Below are 21,497 nucleotides of genomic sequence, written 5' to 3'. Positions count from 1 at the left end.
GTATAGGGTTAGAACACTGCCACTGAGGAATGGGTGTTAAGTTTGATTCACAAGCCGGACGGCCGCGGATGAGATTCCTTTCGGATTCATTCCCACATGTGAGAGATTGATGACCTCACTCACGGACAATTAGCCACACATGAGCGTTGTCCCTTTCTGGATACACACTCAACGTGTTTTGTTCACAAGTGCTCTTCACGGCCCTGTCCTGAAGAAGACCCCCACATGAGGACGAAAGCCACCCTATCTATCTGGTGTCGAAACGTAGACTACTTACAAATCTCAATACAGGCTCAATGGACTAAATGTGACGATTAACATGTATAATTGAGCATTTTTTGGATAATAGGAACAGTTGACCTTTGTCAGGCTGAAAAAGGTTCCATTTCATGCATAAAAATGTATATATGTCACCTTACCTTTTTCCTGTCCCTCACTCACTGACTCAACACTTCCTATCCCACACTTTCCTTTTCTTCAACTTTGAGAGCACTGTCAAACAATACTATCACTGGTATTAATCTCAGGAGCACCTGCGTTGCCATCAGAATGTTCCATATTTTATTTTGCATTTAATGCCTTGAATTAAATATGACTAGAGCATTATACACAAAAATGAGTGGTGAATGCTATTTTGTTATCGAACCATATAACTAATTTCTACCATGACCAGATTCTTCACTGTACTGACTGAGGAATGGGTAGCAGGCCTCAGTGCACTCTCAGAGTCAAAAAACCAGCAGCATCAGTCCGAAAATGTGGGGGTGATGACACAAAAATAATAATTATTGTGTGCTCTCTGTTTTATATTGCTGTGTGTGTAACATGTGGCTTGACTGACAAAGCCTTTTACTTTGCACCCTTTACAATCCGCTATCCCCCACCCTGCTTGGACCCCTAGCGCGGTCTCAGCACCTCCTCACCTCATATCTGCACGCTTGCCGGGTCCGTCCCAGCCGACTTAGGCGCTGAGGACACCTTCCATCTCCGGGCGTGATCAAAACCGCGGCGGCCATTTTAGGTTGGGGAAAGCGTCAGACGCTCCCCAGTGGACAGTATAAAAGTGGAAGGTCATGCTTCCACGCAGCGGACGCGAGCAGCGGTCGCACCGGGTCCGCGCCGGAGTCGTGCCAGAGTCCTGCCCGTCTGCGCCCGTCAGCGCCAGGAGGGCGCAAGGGCCCAGGTATACTTGCCCTGCCCCCCCTCGTTTCTACAAGCTTTGGTTAACGAGGTAAACCCTATCATCAACACCATTATTAATTCTTCACTTTCCTCGGCTGAAATCCCTAGTGAATGGAAGTTAGCAGCTGTCAAGCCCCTCCAAAAGAAACCCCTGCCTGATCCGACTATCCTCTCTAACCTCCGTCCCATCTCGCTGCTCCCGCTGTTGTTTAAATTGACTGAAGCATTTGTCAATAAACAACTTACAGAATTTTTGGAAAAAAACAACATCTTGCATGCCAATCAATCTGGCTTTAGGGCTAATCATGCAACCGAATCTGCCCTTCTATTCACAGCAGAGACCTTACGAACGGCTCTGGACCAAGGGAAGAAGGCTGTTCTGATCTTGCTTGATCTGTCGGCAGCCTTCAAAACGGTCTCGCACTCCATCCTGAGTGATCGTTTCAACTCAGGAATAAGAGAGGTGGCGCTGACTTGGTTCAAGAACTTTCTTGGCCATAGACGTCAAGTTACAGTGCTAGGGGAATTCAGCTCCGAGGAAAAATACATTAGTGCAGGGGTCCCACAGGGCTCTAGTCTTAGCCCTGTACTCTTCAATCTATATATGGTTCCCCTGATCGAGCTTATCTCCTCCTATCAGATCAGCACAATCTCATACGCCGATGATACACAGCTCTTTCTGGTGTTGGACAGAGAGCTGCCTGGAGCTGAAGAGAACCTTAAAAACTGCCTCACTGCCACTTTTGAGTGGATGAAGTGCAACCATCTTAAATGCAATTCGGGGAAAACAGAAATTCTGCCTTTCGGCCCACAACATTTGTTTTCACCCAAACAATGGTGGCCTGAAGACGCCGAAGCCCCCCCAAACACCATCTCATCTGCCCGTAACCTAGGCATCAAGTTCGATGATGCTTTATCATTTAAGCAACAGGCAGTGGCCGTGGCAGGCACTTGCTTTCATATCATTAGAACCCTCAGAAAGTTCTTTGACCTCCTTCCCCTTCCAGCAAGGAAAGCGGTAGCGGTTGCACTCATAACATCTAGGCTGGACTACTGTAACAGCCTGTATGCAGGAGCAAATAAATCTGTACTCCACCGACTTCAGATGGTCCAGCATGCAACCGCCCGTCTGGTCCTGGGCTGGCCTAGAAAGTCATCGGCATCAGCAGCCCTCTCTACTCTCCATTGGCTACCAATACATAAGCGTATCCTCTTCAAAATCCTGGTCATCACTTTCAGAGCCTTTCACTTGCAAGGACCCAGGTATTTGTCGAACAGCTTTAGGCGCTATCATCCTGCCCGCAGCCTAAGGTCCTCTAAACAAAATCTCCTAGTGATCCCTAAATTCAGGCTCTCTGGCAAGGGCGGGAAATCCCTCGCTGTAATCGGCTCCAGGGCTTGGAATAAATTGCCACCTCAGCTCCGGCAAATTTCAACAGAAAAACTCTTCAGGAAAGCCCTAAAGACTTGGGTCTTCTCCCTTACAGACACTGCATACAAAGCCTTAGTATAATATGCACAGAACCCCTCGAACAACAGCAGTAGCCAACATGCTCCATCTATGTTGACATCTAGCGCCAAGATGCTCCCTGGAGTGATAGCTGCGCTATATAAATGTACCTTCCATTCCATTCCATTCCAAAAAGAGGCATTTCCTTACAAGCACCTATTACGATTTCTGGGAAATAACTTGTAGCAATAGCACCCTTTTCCCCTGCTAAATTCTGTCACTTTTGACCTGCCGAAATTTAACAAAGGGTGAAGATATTGAACTCACCTGGAAATTACTAGATGCAGTAAATATCACCGAACTCATAATTCCAACCCCTGCCCCAAACCACTCAAAATCAGGGTATAAATTATCAAATATTAAAATGCTCTCGTTAGGGAATAGTTCTCTCTCTAGGATCACTTCCCATACCTGTTTAAAGGCATCAAAATCTAGAATAATGCACACAAAACCTCAAGGGAGCTAAAATGAATACATGGGGCAGACTTAATTATGCTAATTGTGGCAATTCCAGTGAAGATGGTAAATTCTGGGAATGGTCACTCTACAGACGTTCTATCATAGTGAACTTTCTACATGCACAAAACAATGATCACTGATGTGTTTATAACCAACCACTGAACAAGTCATGTGTTGTTGGACTCCAGTTAAGTCAGCTCAGCTCTAGCTCTAATACTTGATTTCATTTCCTAAATATTTTTACTCATTTTGTCTGTCCTATAATTGCAAAGTGTTGTGTCTAATTTTGTATTCCCCTGGAGTCTGCAGGACTTGACCATTGTGTATGCCAAGTAAGCCACTGGGCATGAGCCAACACTCTGGTGTTTTGTGATACGAGTGGGTTAACCAAATGTTGAGAACACTGCTCTCAACAACTGCTTATTGCAATTATTCTCTGGGCTCAAGACCTGAGCTCAGAGTCATATCCTCTGAAGTTTGGTGGGTGCTGGGCTTGATCTTTGACAAGGGAAGACATCAGAACAATCTCTTGGAAGGTTTACGTGTTGATCTTCCTGGATCCAGAAACTGCACTTTGGGCCTCATTGCATGGCCCCAGTGATGTGTTAATCTCTTACGTAAACTACAAATGATCTTATCGCAACAGCCAGTGCTCAGAATCAGCCCTGCATGGCATGCACCACAGTATATCAAATCGTTTTTAAGTCATATATAGTCCACCAGGCACATCTAGTGTGACCATATAGTGTATGCTGACACTACCTAGACACAACTTTGTCTCCGGCTTAGACTTTGCACTTGTTCCTATTAAACTTAATTCCCCCACTTGTGTATCTTCTCTCTTGCCATTTTTACTCTAAATTTAAATATGAGCCATGACATAGTTAATGGGAATAGTGGCTTGAGATCTTTAACAGTTGATATGTATGTATTTTAATTTATAGAAGCTTTACAACAACAAATGTGGGGAATCTTATTTCATTGGTGACTGCTGAAGAAGAAGAATTTTATCCCATGTGTTCTACCAAGTCTAACATGGATATATTACTCAATAAACAGATTTCTAATTGTATAATAAATCTGACAATGCCCGTTGGCTTTTGAGGCATTCAGAACTATTCAGCCAGGCTGGTAACTGGGAGGAAACCCTAAGAGGTATTCATCTCCATCATGCAGAGCTTCTCCTTGCATGCCTAAGTCACCTTCAAGATCCTCGGCCTCTTCTTCAAATACATGCTTTAAAGGAAATACTTCAATAATATCGCACCCTAGGCTGCTGCATCTGCTTGTTAGACAATATCATAATCCACATCTCCAACAAAGGTAGTAGTTCAAAAGGAAAACACCAATATCATGCATGCTTCTTAGCACCCACTTGTTCAGCATGCAGGCCACTGAGATCTGTGACCTGCTGGACGACAACGCCCCAGATCTCATCTTTCTCACAGAAACATGGCTGACCACAGCTTCAATGCCGGATATCGCTACTACCATCCCCTCCAGATAAAAGATCACTAGGCATGGTAGCCTATACAGGCCCGGAGAATGAATAAACATTGTCTACAAAGACACTTTCAACTGCACCTCCCCCACTGATGCAGCACCTCAACTTTAAAATGAAATCACAGCAAACTTCCCCCTGGGTGGAAACCTAGTCTACCGGCCCCCAGATCCTGGAGCAAACTTCGCTAGCAACATTACTTAATTCATCATCCTAAACTCCAGTGCATTAATCCTCCTAGGAGAGGTTGATTTCCATTTAAAAGACCAGACTGACCCCAACTCAGCCACCCTTCTGGACAGCCTCGGAAACCTGAGACTAATCCAACACATTATGGAACCCACCCATGCCACTGGACACGTCCTTCAACAACATCACAATCATCAAACCAAGATTTGTTACCTGGACCGACCACGCCACAGTTAGTTTTACAATCAGCATCCATCAACAAAGAAGAACCCCTACTGTGTCACCAGCACGCCATCACTGGAACAACCTAAAAGAGGCAGATTGGATGACTGCACACTAGAAGACCAAATCAGAACCCACTGGCCTCTTAGTGTGTGACATCAAAAACTTCAACATGAGAATCACCAACTGCTCTGGCACTTTGGCACAAGATATGAAATCACACAGCAAAAACTAAAACACAAACCAGTTGGTACATGGAAGACCGAAGAAAGGCCAATCGACACTGCCAACAACCGTAACGGAAATGAAGAACCAGCAAAGGGGAAGTGGAAAAATACACTATCAAAGCTGGCCATAGAAAGTACCACCAGAAAAACAGAGGAACTAAGAGGAGGACCCTAGTCGAACAAACAAAACCCAGCTCAAACAGCAGCAATAGAACCTTCCCAATCATCAAGGACCTCACCTCATCCACAGCTGCCACCAGTAACATCAGCCCACCACAAGGGTCTGTGTAGCGAACTCATAAATATATACAATAACTTTGCCCCATAACTGGACCCCCTAACCCTCTCCAGGAGTTTCCCAATAATGAATGAAAACAACACAATTATCAGGTGGGACACCATATGCATAGAGGAAACAACAACAACCATGACAGCCATACAGTTCGGAGAACCCCAGCCATCCCCTGCCCCATCACACCTTTGATAAAGGAGTGATTGTATCGGAGAGGCCCTAACCTCCATCCTCAACACCTCCAGCAGTACAACCAATTGTCTAGAACCATGGAAACATACAGCTGTCAATGCCGTCTTAAAGAAACCTTCGGCCCACCTGACCAAACCCACCAAATACTGACCAATATCCCCCCTTTGCTACCCAGCCAAGGTTTTGGGAAAAAATATTAACAAGACCCTCTCTGACCACCTCACCATCACCAGCTTTTCGATGGCACACAATCAGGATTTATACCCAACCACAGCATGGAAACCACCCTCATAGCAGCACCGAATGACATCTGGATGATCTTCGATAGAGGGGAAACCGCATGCTTCTAGACCGATCAGCAACCTTCAAAACAATCTCTCTTTTTATTATAATCCGACAACTCCATGAAGAAGGAATCCGGAGACATGCCCTTGAAAGGATCTACTCCTTCCTCACCGGAAGAACTGAAACCGTCAACATGCCCCCTACTACTCTGAAGCATGAGAGCTAATCTGCAAAGTCCTGCAGGGGTCCTCGCTCTGACTGACACTCTTAAACATCTACACAACTCTTCTGGCTGATGTCATATGAGCCCAAAACATAAATATCCTCTCTTGCGCTGATGACATGCACTTGATACTGTCCCTCCAGGACCAACCAACCAACACCAGGAACAAGTTCATCACATGCTCGATGTGGCTACCTGGATGACATCCAACTGCCTCAAACTGAACTCGGATAAGACTGAAGTGGTGGTCTTCGCAAAAAAACTCCTCACCATGAAAATCCACCTGGTGGCCCACAAACTTTGGACCCACACCTCGCTCACAAGCAAGAAACCTCAAATCATCGTAGACAACAAATTACACAAGTGCCCACGTCAACATAGTGGTCTTGTCCTGCTTCAACACTCTAAGGATGCTCAAGAAAGTCTTCAAGTGGCTACCAGGTAACACCAGAAAAAGGAATGCCACAGCCCTAATCACAAGCAGAGGAGACTATGGTAACACAATGTACGCAGGGATAACCAACAAGCTCACAAGAAGACTGCAGACCATCCAAAACGCAGCAGTCCGACTAGTCCTCAACCTCCCACGCTGAGTCCACATAACACCACACCTTAGGGAACTCTACTGCACACACTTCAAACGCCTCACTCACACATACAAAGCACTCCACAACACAGGCCCTACCTACTGAATAGCTGCATTCATTTCCACCAACTTTCCAGACACATCCGCTCTGCCGGTCTCTCAATAGCACATACCCACCCACATACCCACCCATACACAAAAGTGGAGCAGAGGGCCGTGCTTTTTCATACCTGGCTCCTAAAGCCTCGAATGATCTCCCACAACACATAAGAGCCTCCTTCTCTCTTCTTGACTTTTACAAGAAGCTAAAAACCTGGCTTTTCAAGTATGCCCTCCAGGGCTGGCCTCACACACACCAACTACAGAGCACCTGGATACCTTCACAAGTGATTAGCGCACTATAAAAACATACATAATGCAGCATAACATTGGATCTACATTTTCATAATAACATAGTGAAGTCAATGTGAAGCTGTTATTACAAAGTTATACATGAGTTTAAATATCATCTAACATACCGTATAAGGACATTGCAAGTCACTGGGGAGTTCTGTGACCACATACAGGACCAATGAGAGGTCATGGAACTCTAAGGTGAGTTGTAATTTCCTTTAAATGCAAGACAGATGTTTCTTTTCCCATATAACACATGGTCACACATTATCCTTCACCCAAAAAGCCTTAATCCTTGGTCTCTTCATTATAATATGGAATAGATACTTTGGTCACTGAAAAGTAGGATCTGTAGTATGGGAATAAATACACCAATATGTAGCGTAAATATTGTTGTTTGACATATTATAAGCAGCTTAACACAAGTCACTTTACAAAATGGCTATAGTTGACAATGTGTGGCAACTTGCTGATTGGTTCCTGCGTTTGTGTATGTGAGAGGAACACAAGCAAAGCAATAAATAGAAATGCAGCTATAAACGGCTCCTCTCTGCTAATGACTATTTGTTCTGAAGGAAAACACATTCATTGGAGCTGAAAAGCTCGTTTTCCATTAAATTGATTTGTCAGTGTGTGTCTGCTTGGTGGCCGTCCTCTTGATCTTTCCCCTGGCTCTGGCAGAGGCATTGTGGCATCACAACTTAACTATAACAACTCTTTGTTATTTTCTAATTACATGTGAGTAGTTATAACTAGATTGTAATAGGAATATTAGAGACAGGTGTTTATACATCTATACAAATTATATACAAGTATTGCAGGTTTCTATGTATTAAGCTGTGATTAAATGTCAAGCTACCAGAACAGAAAGAGGCTCTTTGGGGCATTAAGACTGTCAGTACATTGGCTTTTTTTTTGGTATGTTTGACAGGGCACTGAAAACAACCTGAAGCAAGTGGTTCTGCTTGGCAAAGCCCAATAATGAGTACAGGATGAGAGCCAGGGGGTGATGGTTGCAGACTGTCTGCACTGGGGGGCGACACAAGAAAAATGGTCATAGGTGGCGGAGGAGCAAAGGACGGGAAGTGAGAATTGTAGCTCTATATTTTCTCTCTGAAGGTGCACTTACAAAGATTGTTTTTAAGGCTGCATTGTGCACACTGTTGGAAGATCCATGGAGAGGCCCCAGTTATGTCATCTACAGGTCTATTGGCAGATCATGCATCCCAGATGCGTCGTCAGTCACGTTTGGGTTGTGTGTACTGTGGTCTACTACAGCCTTATAGCCCGTCGTAGTGGGCTATACCGGCCATTAAAGGCCTGCTTCAGCATTTCGGCTTGGGCCTTTAACAAGGGAGCGGGCCTTTAATGGTCGGTAGAGCCCGCTAGGAGGGCTGTAAGGCTATTAGAACATTCCGCTCCTAGAGGGCAGAATGTTCTCATCACTAAAAACAAAGGCCTCTCGGAGCCCGAGGGGGTTGAAATTGCCTTGTGCTCCAAGAGGCCTCTGTTCACAGCAACAGCTGTGAACTAAAACAACATTGGAATGTTGCTCTGCGGGCTTCTACCAGCCTGTAGAAGCCCCGAGCACTCAATTGTATTCAATGGAGCGCTCAACATTCCAATGTTCTAATACCTCCTAACATGTACAGCTTCAAAGCAAAGAGGCCTCTTTGCATATCTGTCAAGTTACCCACATTTGGATGGTAGGACCCTCTTTTTACTTATGATCACCCACCTTCAAACAAAATGCATCCATAGAGTTTAATGAGGACATCGGCTTTTCAAGCCTATATCACCTTCCAAAAAGCGTTCCCATCCATTCACCTTAAAGGGGCCACTCTCTTAAACATCTGGATTTACCTGCCTTTCCCAATCAAGAGCTTTAAAGGTATGCTTGTGCTCCTTTCAGTGCAAGTCATTAGAGTTGGAAGCACGGTCTTGTATAAATTCAGACCATCACTTTTATTGCATTCACTTTGGAGGCTGTACGGAGATTCCAGAATTTTCTGCAACTCACTATGCCTTACACAAGATGGTACCCTCTCAAGTTTCTCCTTCTTCCAAAACACAAACTGACATATTTTGTTCTGCCCAATCCAACATGGCTTCCACTATCAATGTTGCAACTGCCATTATCCCAATCCACCATAGCAGGGTAACTTCCAGTATGTCAGTACCTGCTTCTTTTTCTTCTTGCTTACCTCATGTTTCTCCCTCTATGCGGAGCTGGAACATCAGTACCTTGTTTTGCAAATGCTCAGTTAACTTTTTTGTTGGGTTCTTTGTCCCTAATTACTGAATATCCCTGATTTGTTTCCTTCTTATTTTTCTCAGGCTTTAATCATCTCCTGCACTTCAGCTACTGGAATTCCCTCTGGATCCAGACTTCCCCATCTCTGGATTTAAGTTCTAAAAGTGCAGGATCATCTATTTCTTCTGGGGCCTTCATAGTTGCCATCAGGAGTTTTTCTTAATGCAAAATGTGTTTTTCCTCCGATTGGTAATCTTTCAAGGAGACACCTTCTCCTTCCACGTGATAATGCCAAGTGGTAAGTATCACAGTGGCTAGAGGAAGCAGTCGCCCTTACTTGGGGCAGCTTCGACATTAGAAGGTGTGACCATTCAATCCAGCAATTGATAGGCTGTTTATAAGCAATAAGGACTTTGGAGAAGTACAGAAGTTTACAACTGAGCTATGTCAGTGTTTAAATGTTTCAGTAAGTTTAAAGCTTTATTTCCCTTGCTGAGGTTGTTAATTACATTGATAAACCATTTTTTTTATATTTAGGTCATATTTCCCTCTTTATTATCATCAGTTCCCTTCCTGGGTGTTGCCAAGGTAAATATATCTGTTAATAAAGGCACACTAGATAAGACCGCGCCACCCACAAAAGACTGGCTGGATGGACAACAGAGACACCAAGCAACAAACTGCGAACTACAAACACTGAACTTTCATATCAGGCATGTAATTTCATGGGCGTTAATTCACAAAAAGCCTGGGGCAGCAGAAGTGATTATTGACCCGATGGCATCACAGGAAGTGACATCATATGATCTTTGACACTGAATCCTCCCAGGAAGTGATATAAGAAGACGCATTTCTAGTGCAGATACATGTTATTTATTATGTCACTTACATTTTAATTAGGGTGCTGTCACGATAAGAAAATAATACATGTCTGATTTTATTGCATGAAAATATTTTTTTGTTTGAAGAGGAGAATATAGTGCCACAAAAACACAAAACAACACTGGGAAGCCACATTTTTATTCCTTAAACTGTCATAACTTAACTTAATGCATTTCATAGTGTACAACCCAAACATAAAATGCTTGGTAAATTACAGAAGGGCAAACAAAAAGATTTTTGAAAAAACAATAGTGGCTTTTTCCATCTATAGTTCTTTGTAATTTTTTTTACATTTTTTATTTAAATTTAATTTTTTATTTCCTATAGACCATACATTGAATGTGAACTGTATTATTGACATAATTGACTGTTTAGGATTGCTTATACATTTTGATTAGCATCACTTCTAACTAAGGCATTATCACTCATTCAACGTACAGAGATGCCAAAAGCATTCGTTTCCATTAAAAACCTGCAACACCTCGTTTAAAAATGTGTTTTTTTAAATTTCATGCCGAAGGTAAACATTGCACATCACAGTACTTTTTACCTTCTGTTCTTGCCATTGCCTTTCCTACTCTTGATTCCAGGGGTTGCAAAGGCAGTGCCAGGAGTCTCAAAGATCAAGGCAGGGGTCGCGTTGTGACCCCTGATGACCTCAAAATGACGTCCATGTGTCACTTACAAGGCCTAATATGAGAGACAATTTCCCCCACCGTGAACACTGGCCTTTTAAAAAATATGTTTTACATTGCATTTTAAACAGTAGCACAACTGAGCAGTCATACGGAGTTATAATACAAAACAACTTGTCCCATGTGGACATCAGGACACTCTTGTCCCGCCATTCTCAGCAGCATGTTAGCATCCATCTCACCCCTATCAGCAGCAGAATGCAGTGCAGCCAAGGCAGCTAGCGTCCGTCCTGTAATTTAAGGTGGCCTGACATTATCCTTAGCCATCACTTTTTCAACATGCACATCCCACATAAGCCCCCTTTCAAGAAATCCCTGGTCCATAGTCCAATTTCCAGGGGTGTCGACATCTTCCAGCCCATGGCTATCTGCTTCTTAAACCATAGCAGCACCAGATCCACACATCTGCATTTCAGTCGACTGGCTTTGATCCGAGTCATGATCCCCAGCAGGCAGAGCTCAGGTGAACACGGGATCGGGCGCCCACTTCTATCTCTGAGGTGGTAGTCATTACCTGCACCCACACCAGCTTCAGCTCCAAGCAATCCCACACCATGTGCTAGAAATCCACCCGCTGACCCCTAGGCCAGCCCCTAAGCGCCCCACCAAACATGCAGTACATGCAATGTGGGGTAAGGTATGTTTGATCCATGCGAATTAATTGTGCAAATTGAAACCGCAATTTTTGGGCCACCCACTGGACCTGGGCCACAATCTTGCTCCACTGCTTGGGCGAAAATACTGTAGCAAGGTCAGTCTCCCACTTCATCTTGTGACTGGGTATCGAGTTGTGAGATTGCACCAACAACAGGCTATATAGCGTTGTTACCGCCTTCCTGTCCATGCCGTGAGTCAGTATCCCTACCAGCGGTGGAGAGGGGGGATGGCTCAGTTGGTGTGGCCCCCAACGCTCGTCAATAATGTGTATGAGTTCATTGTACGCGAGGAACTGGCCCCGTGGGACCGCACACAGCGCAACCAGATCTTGGAAAACGTCAAGCTTCCCATCCAGGAACAGGTTTCCCACACACGTCACTCCTGCCTCCCTCCGTATCCGTGTCTCGTACAAACTCCCCAGGTCATGAGCCTCTGGCAATGACCACAAGTCCAGCTGGGAGGCATGCGGACAAGACCCACCTCCAGCATGTACATACCATCGTCAGCACGAGTGAGACGTTTGTATCTGAGCAGAGGCAGGTGCCCTCCTACCTGCAGGCTGGAGAAGCCAGGTCATGATAGGTGTATTACCCAGCACACACGCCACCTCACGCTGCTCATTATTGGGGCCCTCCTCAACCATTTCATTGGACACAGCAGCTGCGCTGTCACTCAGTACAACTCGTAGTTGGGAGCCCCGAGACCCCGCTCCATCATAGGGTGTTGCACTTCACGCGACGCCCCTCGTCTCTGACCACTCCCTAGATGAGGCTCAAAAGAAGGCAGTGCAGTGGACGAAGAAATGAATGAGGGTGCACCACTGGCAACCGGGACAAGATCAGCATCTTTGCAATTGCCACCCTCCCCTGAGGGAGAGTGGTCCAGAATGGCAGAGAGGTGTGAATCAAGCTCAGCGCCCCCCCCCCCCAGGTTACCCTCCAGCAAATCAGTCTCCGCGTGGTATGCATGCACCCAAAGTACTTGAACGAGTCATATTGCCTCCGGACTCCGGGCGGGTGGAACCCATCTCAAAGAGAGCAGGTAGGACTTGGGCCAATTGAGATCCCAAAAACCTCTCAAAGGCTTCTTCCAACAAGTCCTCGAGCATGGACAGGCTCACTGCTGAATCGCGAAGATACACCAAAGCGTCATCAGCATACACCACATGCCAGCGACCCATCACCCTAATCCCCCACTCAGCTGCCCTGGTGCGGAGCAAGCATGCCAGAGGCTCCATGGCCAATGCAAATAATAATGGGGACAGTGGACAGCCGTGTCGGGTGCTCCTGCCAATAGATAATTGATCCAATATGGTCCCGTTTGTCTTGACTGTGACAATGGAAAATTATAAAGGGTCCAGATTCACCCTAGCAATCCAGGCCCCACACCCAGTTTTGCTAGGATGGCCAGGAGGAAAGGCCACCCCAGCATGACAAAAGCCTTCTCTATGTCAAGCGATGCAGTCAAGAAGTCCGAGAGTAGGCTGGAGGCATCATCCATAAGCCCAATCAGACGCCCGATATTCAAGAGCGTACTCCTGTCAGGAATAAACACATTCTGGCCCGAGTGGACCAGGGTTCCCATCAACTGCAACAAAGGATTTGTAAGGAACTTCCCCAGTATCTTGCACTCCAGGGTTAGAAGGGGGAGAGGCCTATATTATTTCACATCCATGGGGTCACAACAATGCTCAGGCAGAACAACAATTAGGGCTTCCCATAGCTGTCTCCGAGAGCGTTTCCAATTTGTGTGCAGTGTTGTACACCTGGAGCAGTTTGGAACACAGGTGGGTGCTACAAGCAGAATAAAATTCCGAGAGCCTTCCGATGCATGCATGCCAGTGTCCAAGTCCGACATTCGATCACAGTCCAGCCCTGCAAAAGAGTTACGGCTATGTTGGAGCACCTTCGCCACTTGTGCCTGCTCCTCTGTAGCCTGCTGCACTGTGGGGCGATCCCTGGTCGCTGGGAGCGACACCTGCATCCAGCATCTGTGGGGAGTGGGACCCCCTTCTGTTGTATCCAAGCCCAACCCTCCGCCGGATTTTGGAAGCAGTGATCCACTTCGCCATCCACCACACGCAGTCTGGCCGGGAAGAGCAAAGCATACTTAATGCCCATTGTACAAAGGTGGCGCTTCACCACCTTGTAGGATCTATGACTTTCTGGACCTTTGCCGTATAGTGAGGATAAGCTGTGATTAATGGGGAGAGGATGTAGCCTTACTGCTAGAGCGGTCGACCTCGGACCTGGGGAACCAAGTTCGAGTCTCGGCAACAACGCTCAATATCATGTGATTTCTGGGCAAATCACTTAATCTCCCCGTGCCTAACAAGAATGAATGTGTCCTTCTGTAACGAAACTGGTGCTATGTAAAGCGCTCTGATACCCGATGTCTCGTGCCTAGTTTGCGCTATATAAAACTCTAAAAAAAAAAGAAATTAACCTTCATAGTGCCACGGAACATATCCGTGCCTGGTGTCTTATTGCGTGCCAACTGTGCTACAGCCCCACAGACTTTTTCTATCTGATGGGGTCACACAGTTTGCTGCGCTGCAGTGGAATAATGCAGGGAATTGGTATATTACAGAGATATATCAGCAGCCGGCTGGCGGGCTACTTGGGATCCAGCAAACACAATGCGGTGTAATATTTGCCAATGGCCGCATTGATGTCAGCCTGTGATGTGACCTCAACCCGGTCCAAGAGAGTTATCACCTCTATGGGGCTATGTGGTACCGCCTCGTGCTGCAGCCACACCAACACCCTTCTAGCTTGATCGCTTTCACCATGCTGTCTGGTTAAGTAGGCAAATGCAAAAACAACAAGGTGATGGATGGAAGGGTTGAATTAATCTCAGCCAATGGCGATCACTTGAGCCGTATCCCAACACATTGCTTTTTGCCCACCATGCCACCTCAGTTTAGACCCGGCCATATGCAAATCAGTCTAGACCCTGCTCCTCATGGGAACAGTCCAGCCCAAACTGCCAGGCCATGTCCTCCCTGAACCAGAACACAAGCAATTTAGGATCAGTTTCACCCTAGTTAGGGCTCTTCAGCCAAGTATAGCTTAGTTCCAGTGGCACAGCGAGCCCGGGACCCACGTCTGGGCATACCTGGCCCACTTAGTGTGGCAAATGCAAAATATCAAGGCGATGGATGGAAAGCTAAAATTAATCTCAGCCACTGATTTGCATATTCCTGGGTCGAAACAGGTGGCAGCCGCCACATGTCCATTTTAGTGTGTGTGATATCCATCCTCCCATGAGGCGGCTATGCATTTTCCCTTAAGCACAACCTTGAATGCCTCCCTGTCTACCAGCTGGGACTGAGTCAACCCCTCATGAAGTGCAAAATAATCCCTAATTTGTGCGCCAACTGCGTCCAGGAGGGTACTTTGTGGAGTGCTTGCAGCCGAAGCACTATGTAGGGCCCTTCGCCTGCCCCATAGCACTGTCAACTTAAGAGGCTTGTGATCTGAGACCGGGACCGGGAAATAGAAGTACTCCCTTCCTGATGGGAGATGCGCCTGCCACACAGCCTGCACTTGAACCGGGAGCAATCATAGAGGCCACACACCCACCCAAGGCATTTCCCCTCGCCTGCACCATCATTAGGGGCCATCGCCCGCCTGGATGAAGATAACATCACAAAACAACAGTCACAGGATATTGTCTGCTAGTCTGGGAGTGAGGGTCGGCCAGATCCTCTGAGAGCCTTCCGATGCATGCATGCCAGTGTCCAAGTCCGACATTCGATCCGAGTCCAGCCCTGCAAAAGGGTCACAGCTATGTTGGAGCACCTCCGCCACTTGTGCCTGCTCCTCTGTAGCCTGCAGCACTGTGGGGCGATCCCTGGTCGCCGGGAGCGACACCTGCTTTCAGCATCTGCAGGGAGTGGGACCCCCTTCTGTTGTATCCAAGCCCAACCCTCCGCCGGATTTTGGAAGAAGTGATCCACTTCGCCGTCCACCACACGCAGTCTGGCCGGGAACAGCAAGGCATACTTAATGCTCATTGTACGCAGGTGGCGCTTCACTGCCGTGTTGGAATTACGACTTTCTGGACCTTCGCCGTGTAGTGAGGATTAGCCATGATGAATGCACCTTCATAGTGCCAAGGGCCCATGGCTCGGAAGAGCTGCAAAATAAGATCCCGGTCCCTATAATTCAACAGTCTGGCCATCACTTGTCAGGGGCCCGATCCGGGCAGAGGGTGGACGCCCCCGGGATGCGGAGTGCTCTTTCAATAGAGAAGAACTGGGGGAGGCGACCCTCCAGCACCGTGTCCGACAGTCAGCCCTCCAAAAACAGCTCCATGTTGGGGCCCTTGGACCATTCAGGAAAGCCCAGAAAATGGATATATTTGCACCTTGAGTGGCCCTCTGCATCTCCAGCTCAGGTTTGCAACTTCTACACCACCATGTGCAGAAGTAGTAGCTGGGACTGGACCCAATGCAGCGTTGGCCACGTCAACGTAAGAGACAACTCGGTCTCATCAACTCGCCCCTCTGGTTTCCTGTGATCTGTCCAGTGAAGGTTCACCTCAGTGTTAATGGCATCGATCTTAGATTCAAGAGAAGCCCTCGTGTCTAAAACGGCCCGCAGGATCTTCTCAATTGTCCAGAGTGGTTTCCAGTGTACTCTGCGGGCTGCTGGCAGACGGCGTCTGCGGCACCAGCAGGCCCGCAATGTCCCTGTGCGCAGCTCAGCTTAGGCTTCACCATCAGTGCGGGCAGGACTAAAATTCCCCATATGGGACAATCCAATACTGGAGTGTGTGTTGTAGTCAGAGACTCCGGAGTCACCCACAAACACTAAGGGCGACAGTCAGGCCATGGGGCAACACCAGTCTTTTACAGGGCTCGGCAGAGGCGCGGGAAAGGAGCACTCCTTCACTGCGACATAGTCAGGACAAGCACCACAGGACCCCAACATCTTCGGCTTCACTACAATGTCCAGGCTAGGGCATACATTGACTCCAGAGCAGGGGACACACTTACACCATGCCCAATCAGCACGTCATCCACCAGCCTTCTCGTCTTCCCCAAGGAAGGAGGGCTATGACGTATCGGGGGAAGGAGGACACCCGCCACAAAGAATAGGGAGGGGCAGGAAGGCCAGGTACCCCACTGCCAGCACAGAGCTCCCAAGCTTTCCTTGATGGTCCAGGGATCAAATCACCCGGTAGGGGGAGAAAGACCTTGCGCCACCCACCAATATCCAGCCGTCACAGCCCAGGTCGCAGTCCCTCCAATATCTGCCCAGGCCGCAGTTCTTCCAGAGTCAGCTGGAGTGCACGGCTGCGCCCCGCGGCGACCACTTCTTCCTTCACAGGGCCTACTCCATGCCTCGGGGTGCCCCTAGGTAGTTGGGCCTCCATGAGGCATCCCCATGTGGCCCGAGCAGTACCAACAGCCGTTAGTTTTCTCATGGCCTGGGACTGGGGCTGCTTTACTGTCACGCAGCCCATGTGCCAGAGGGCCTCGGCGGGACCGAAGGCCGCTTCCCCAGCTGCAATCTGTGGGTGCCGCTCACCTGTGTCGCTCACCTGTGGCCCCTGGACTGGCTGTCATTTCCCGTATGGCTGATAGGCAGCCATACGGGAAATGAACGCCCTCATCCCGGATCAGCATAGCCACGGGCCTCACCCTTCTGACCCAAAAGCGCTCCTAACATCCAGCAGGTATCAGGGTGTTCAGCCCAGCCAAGTACCACGCATCAGGCATTAGACTAACGCATTTCAGTGTAGTGGTCCACATCACCACACTGAAATGCAATGACTTACTTTAGAGCGCCTCAGCTGTCAAACGCCAGGAGCTGCTATAATAATGCACCAGATACAGCTGCAGTGGCAGCACGGTGCGCTCTCTCCCGGCAGTTTTAGGGCCTCTGGCTCAGCTGCTAGAGCTCAGCCTGCACAGTGCAACAATGTAACAGTATGCACCTGGCATTTACCATTAGCAATGCCAATCACTGACTTCACGCGTCACGGTCAGAGTGTCAGTGCCCAATGGCAACACACAGAGAGTTTGGGAGACACATCATGATGACAGTAGGCGGTCCGTCCGCTCATGCTGCGTCCTGTGGCTCGAGCGGGCGTGCGGGTGCTGCTGCACAGTGCAGCTCGGGGGCAGATGGCAGCGCAGCTTGCTGCTCCACGGGGGGTGGTATCGGGATCCAATCTTGGCGATCCCCATGACAGACCCAACCCGCCATGGAGCAGCTTGCTCAATGCTGCTGGCAGCACACACTGGCCCGCTGTCTGCCAATGAATATGACATTGGCAGCACCTCATGCCCGTAGCCAGTATACCGCCACCGGAGGACCTGAACCCATTGCTGGTGGCTGAAATCAGTGTGTGTAGTGTGCTGTGAGAGCTCAGGGCTGAGCCAGAGTTGCTTTGGAAGGCCACAGCGACTCAATGTGGCCACCATGGGGCCCGCCAGTGCTGCTGCGCCGGCTCGCTTGCTGGGCTCCGGCCTCCGAAAGAATAAGTGTGCACTCAGAGCCCGGTATCTAGTTGCACTTGCTAACTTGTAATGGATGCTGTAAGATTTGCTTAATTCTGAGCTGCCTGCCGTGCCCCTGTACTCTGAGATCTGTGCCTTACTCAGTCTGTCCCTGCTCAGTTTCAGCAGCGCACTTTAGTGTAGCGTAACTGAGCTGTGGGGTTGGGCGCCCTGCAAGTTGACTAGTGCTTCATGCAATTCACCTGGTCATAGCGCCTCGTGGCAGACAAAACAACGATCTCTCCAGCACCGGCCCTTCCTGCCCGGCTTAACAGTACAATCAGCTTACAAAGGCACTAGGTTAGTGCCCTTCAATTTCTGGTGCTTCGCAGCAGTTTTAAGATCATTTTTCTTGCTGCTCAAATCGGTGTAATTTCTAATATTTATGTTTCCCTCGTCTTCCTTGCTTTATTTTGCTCATGACAAAGTGTCATTCACAGTCGTTGAAATGTCACTCATAATTGCACTGAAATTTTGTAAATGTCACACATAGAAATCTGAAACCAATGGGTGTTAACAATCTTGAGTGGGGCGTACAATAGAGTAGGATACAGTGGGATGAATACCAGGGCCGCCATCTTAGACAGGCCCCCTTCCACCATGAACATTGAAGCCGCTGCAACCGAGAAGGCTGTTGATGCTTTAGGACGGCGACATTTGTTCCAAGTAATATATTGCATTGGATTTGGCACAGCCATTCCTGCTTGAATTAAACTGTAACTTTAATAACTTGTTGCAAGAATTAAACTAGCAGGGTTATTTCAAAATCCCTGCAAGGCAAGAAGTGCACACAACAGGGTTGCCGCCTGCACCCTTTTATATTCGCACTGGCCATGGCAGTTCTGGCAGGCTACCTAAGGCGCGAGGGGGATGTTTGAGCTTTGTGGGTGATGTGAGGGAGAGCTCCACGTGCTATCCAGTAAATGTTGTGATTAAAACAGCACCTACTATTTCCACTTAGCAAGCATTTTTTTTGTGGTAAGCACAATGGTTGAAGTGGGCGGGATCGGCAGGTCTCAGCGTGTCCCTACTTCTTTAGTTTAATACAATCCATTCCCCTACTTTTTTATTTTAGAAATGCGTCCCAGGACGGCAGAAATAGCCAAGGCCTATAGATAAGGGGGCAAATTTACAAGCCCCTTATGCCAGATTTGCGCCGCCGTTGCGTCAGTTTTGTGACGCAGCGGTGGCGCAAAGCCAGCGCCATGCTGTGGGCAATTTACAACGGGACGCATCTAGGGAGATGCGTTAAGTTGTAAAGCCCTGCGCCACATGTGGGCGTTCCTGCACAGGGGGGGGGGCGTTCCGGCGCAGGAAAGCCTCCGAAAAGGGGTTGAGTGAAATCTACAAGATTTCACTCAGTCACTTTTACGGCCATGCTGCGTCAAAACCCTGCGCCTGCTTGAAGCAGGCGTAAGGATTGACGCAGCATGTTAGAGATAGGGACACCCCGAGCCTTGCTGGAGCTGCGTCGCGCTTGTGACACAACTCCAGCAATGCGCCGCCTTTCCGCGGGGGGATGCGACACACATCTGCCCATCCGTGCGCCACAGTGCACCGCATTGTAAATGCGGCGCATCAGTGATGGCGCACGGGTGTGCAGGTGCGTCGCAACTCTTCTAGCGCATCCCTGCTGATTAGCAGAGATGCACCAGAAGTAGTAAATCTGCCCCAAGGTTCGGCAGTTTGTGTCACTTCCTCCTTGTCCTGAGAAAACAAGGACAGTGTCCATTTCTCCTGCTCTGCCGCTGGCCTTCTTCCTCTAATTCTCTCTCTTTCTGCCCCGCTCCTCCTCACTTGCTGAAAACTGTAAATTTTCTTTCCTCTCCTTTCCTTCAATCACTCCCCTGTGAAATGGATCCAAAAAACGAAGAAACACTTTTGCTACAAATGTCTTTTTCTGACGTTTTTCTATTCCAAAATGCAGCCTCGGGAGGAGAAAAAAAGTTTAAAATACTAACAATAAATACATAACTAAATAAAGCAAAACAGAGTGGGCGTAAAGTGGTCAGATAGGTTTTATGCACACCCAAACACATAAGCGCCTCTTTACAGAGTTTGCCAGTGAAGCGCTAATTTCCTTTTCTCGTCTTTCTTTGAACAACACTTTTTGTCCAAGTGGGGAAGTGCACCATTCCTGGAGGTAGTGCAATACCTGCTTGATGAGTGGATTGGAAAAAGTTTAATGTGATCCTTATCAGCTGTTTTCCTTATTTTACTCTATAAAATATGTACCGGAGCTCTGTGTTCAGGGATGTGGTCTTTTTAAACCATACTGCTTACATTTTGTAAGAATATACGCAATGGACATTGAAACGGGTCCCTTCTGGGCCCTGTAGTCATGTGCATAACTTTTCAGGCAAAAACACTCATTGATTTCTGAATAATGTGTGGAAAAGTGTTAAGTTGTATTCCCTATGAGGGTTTGCCTTTTCCAGAATGTTACTTGTTTTTCAGGTAGACTCTTATCTAGTGCATAATTTGAATTGAGTCGCATCCAGGTGTTTATAGCGGGGCACAATTACGTAGTAGCTGAACGCAGTGGAGTTTCTCTTAGTGGGGAAGTATGGTGTTCAGTGAGGGAAAGGATGTGGCACTATGGCCAGAGCTGCTGAATTTGGAACTGGGGAACCAGGTTCAGCCTTCATGACCAGTCCCCAAGACCACTCCCCAAGCGGAGCACATTCCCATGCTAGACCTTAGAAGGCCGCGCTAGACCTTAGAAGCCCTGGTGTCTTAGCACCAGCAGGTGGACTCAAGCAGTGGCAAGTGTGGGTTAACCTTGAAAGCCTGTCCACCACAATACATACTGTTATATCCTGCTAATGCTGATGCAATGCCAGTCTCCCACCAGTGGAATGTTCATGTGATGTTGCTGTCAGAATGTTGGGAATCTGCAGTGAGTTATGACAGTTGACTGGGCTGAGCTGCCTGCTGGCTGCTCCTGGTGGGGTCTCCCTCTGGACCTGAACAGATCCTGATCTGGTTCTCTCTTCATCTACCTGTGATCTTTTACCATCTCCAATAAATCTACATAAATCATCACAACTGAGTGGACTTGATTACTACACATACTGAAGTTCACCTCCAGTCTTGTGGGCAGGCATATGAAGAAGCACGTCCTAGAGCGACAGCGACTCTGTCACTGAGGTCACAGACCCTTGAGGCCAGTCTGCCTCACCCATTGGTACCTCCATTGGCCTTGTTTCAGCAGTAGGAGTGCAACTCGCCAGGGAT

The sequence above is a fragment of the Triturus cristatus genome, chromosome 5_1 (genome assembly GCF_964204655.1).
Source record: "Triturus cristatus chromosome 5_1, aTriCri1.1, whole genome shotgun sequence".
Lineage (NCBI taxonomy): Eukaryota > Metazoa > Chordata > Amphibia > Caudata > Salamandridae > Triturus > Triturus cristatus.
Note: the sequence above shows the minus strand (reverse complement) of the source record.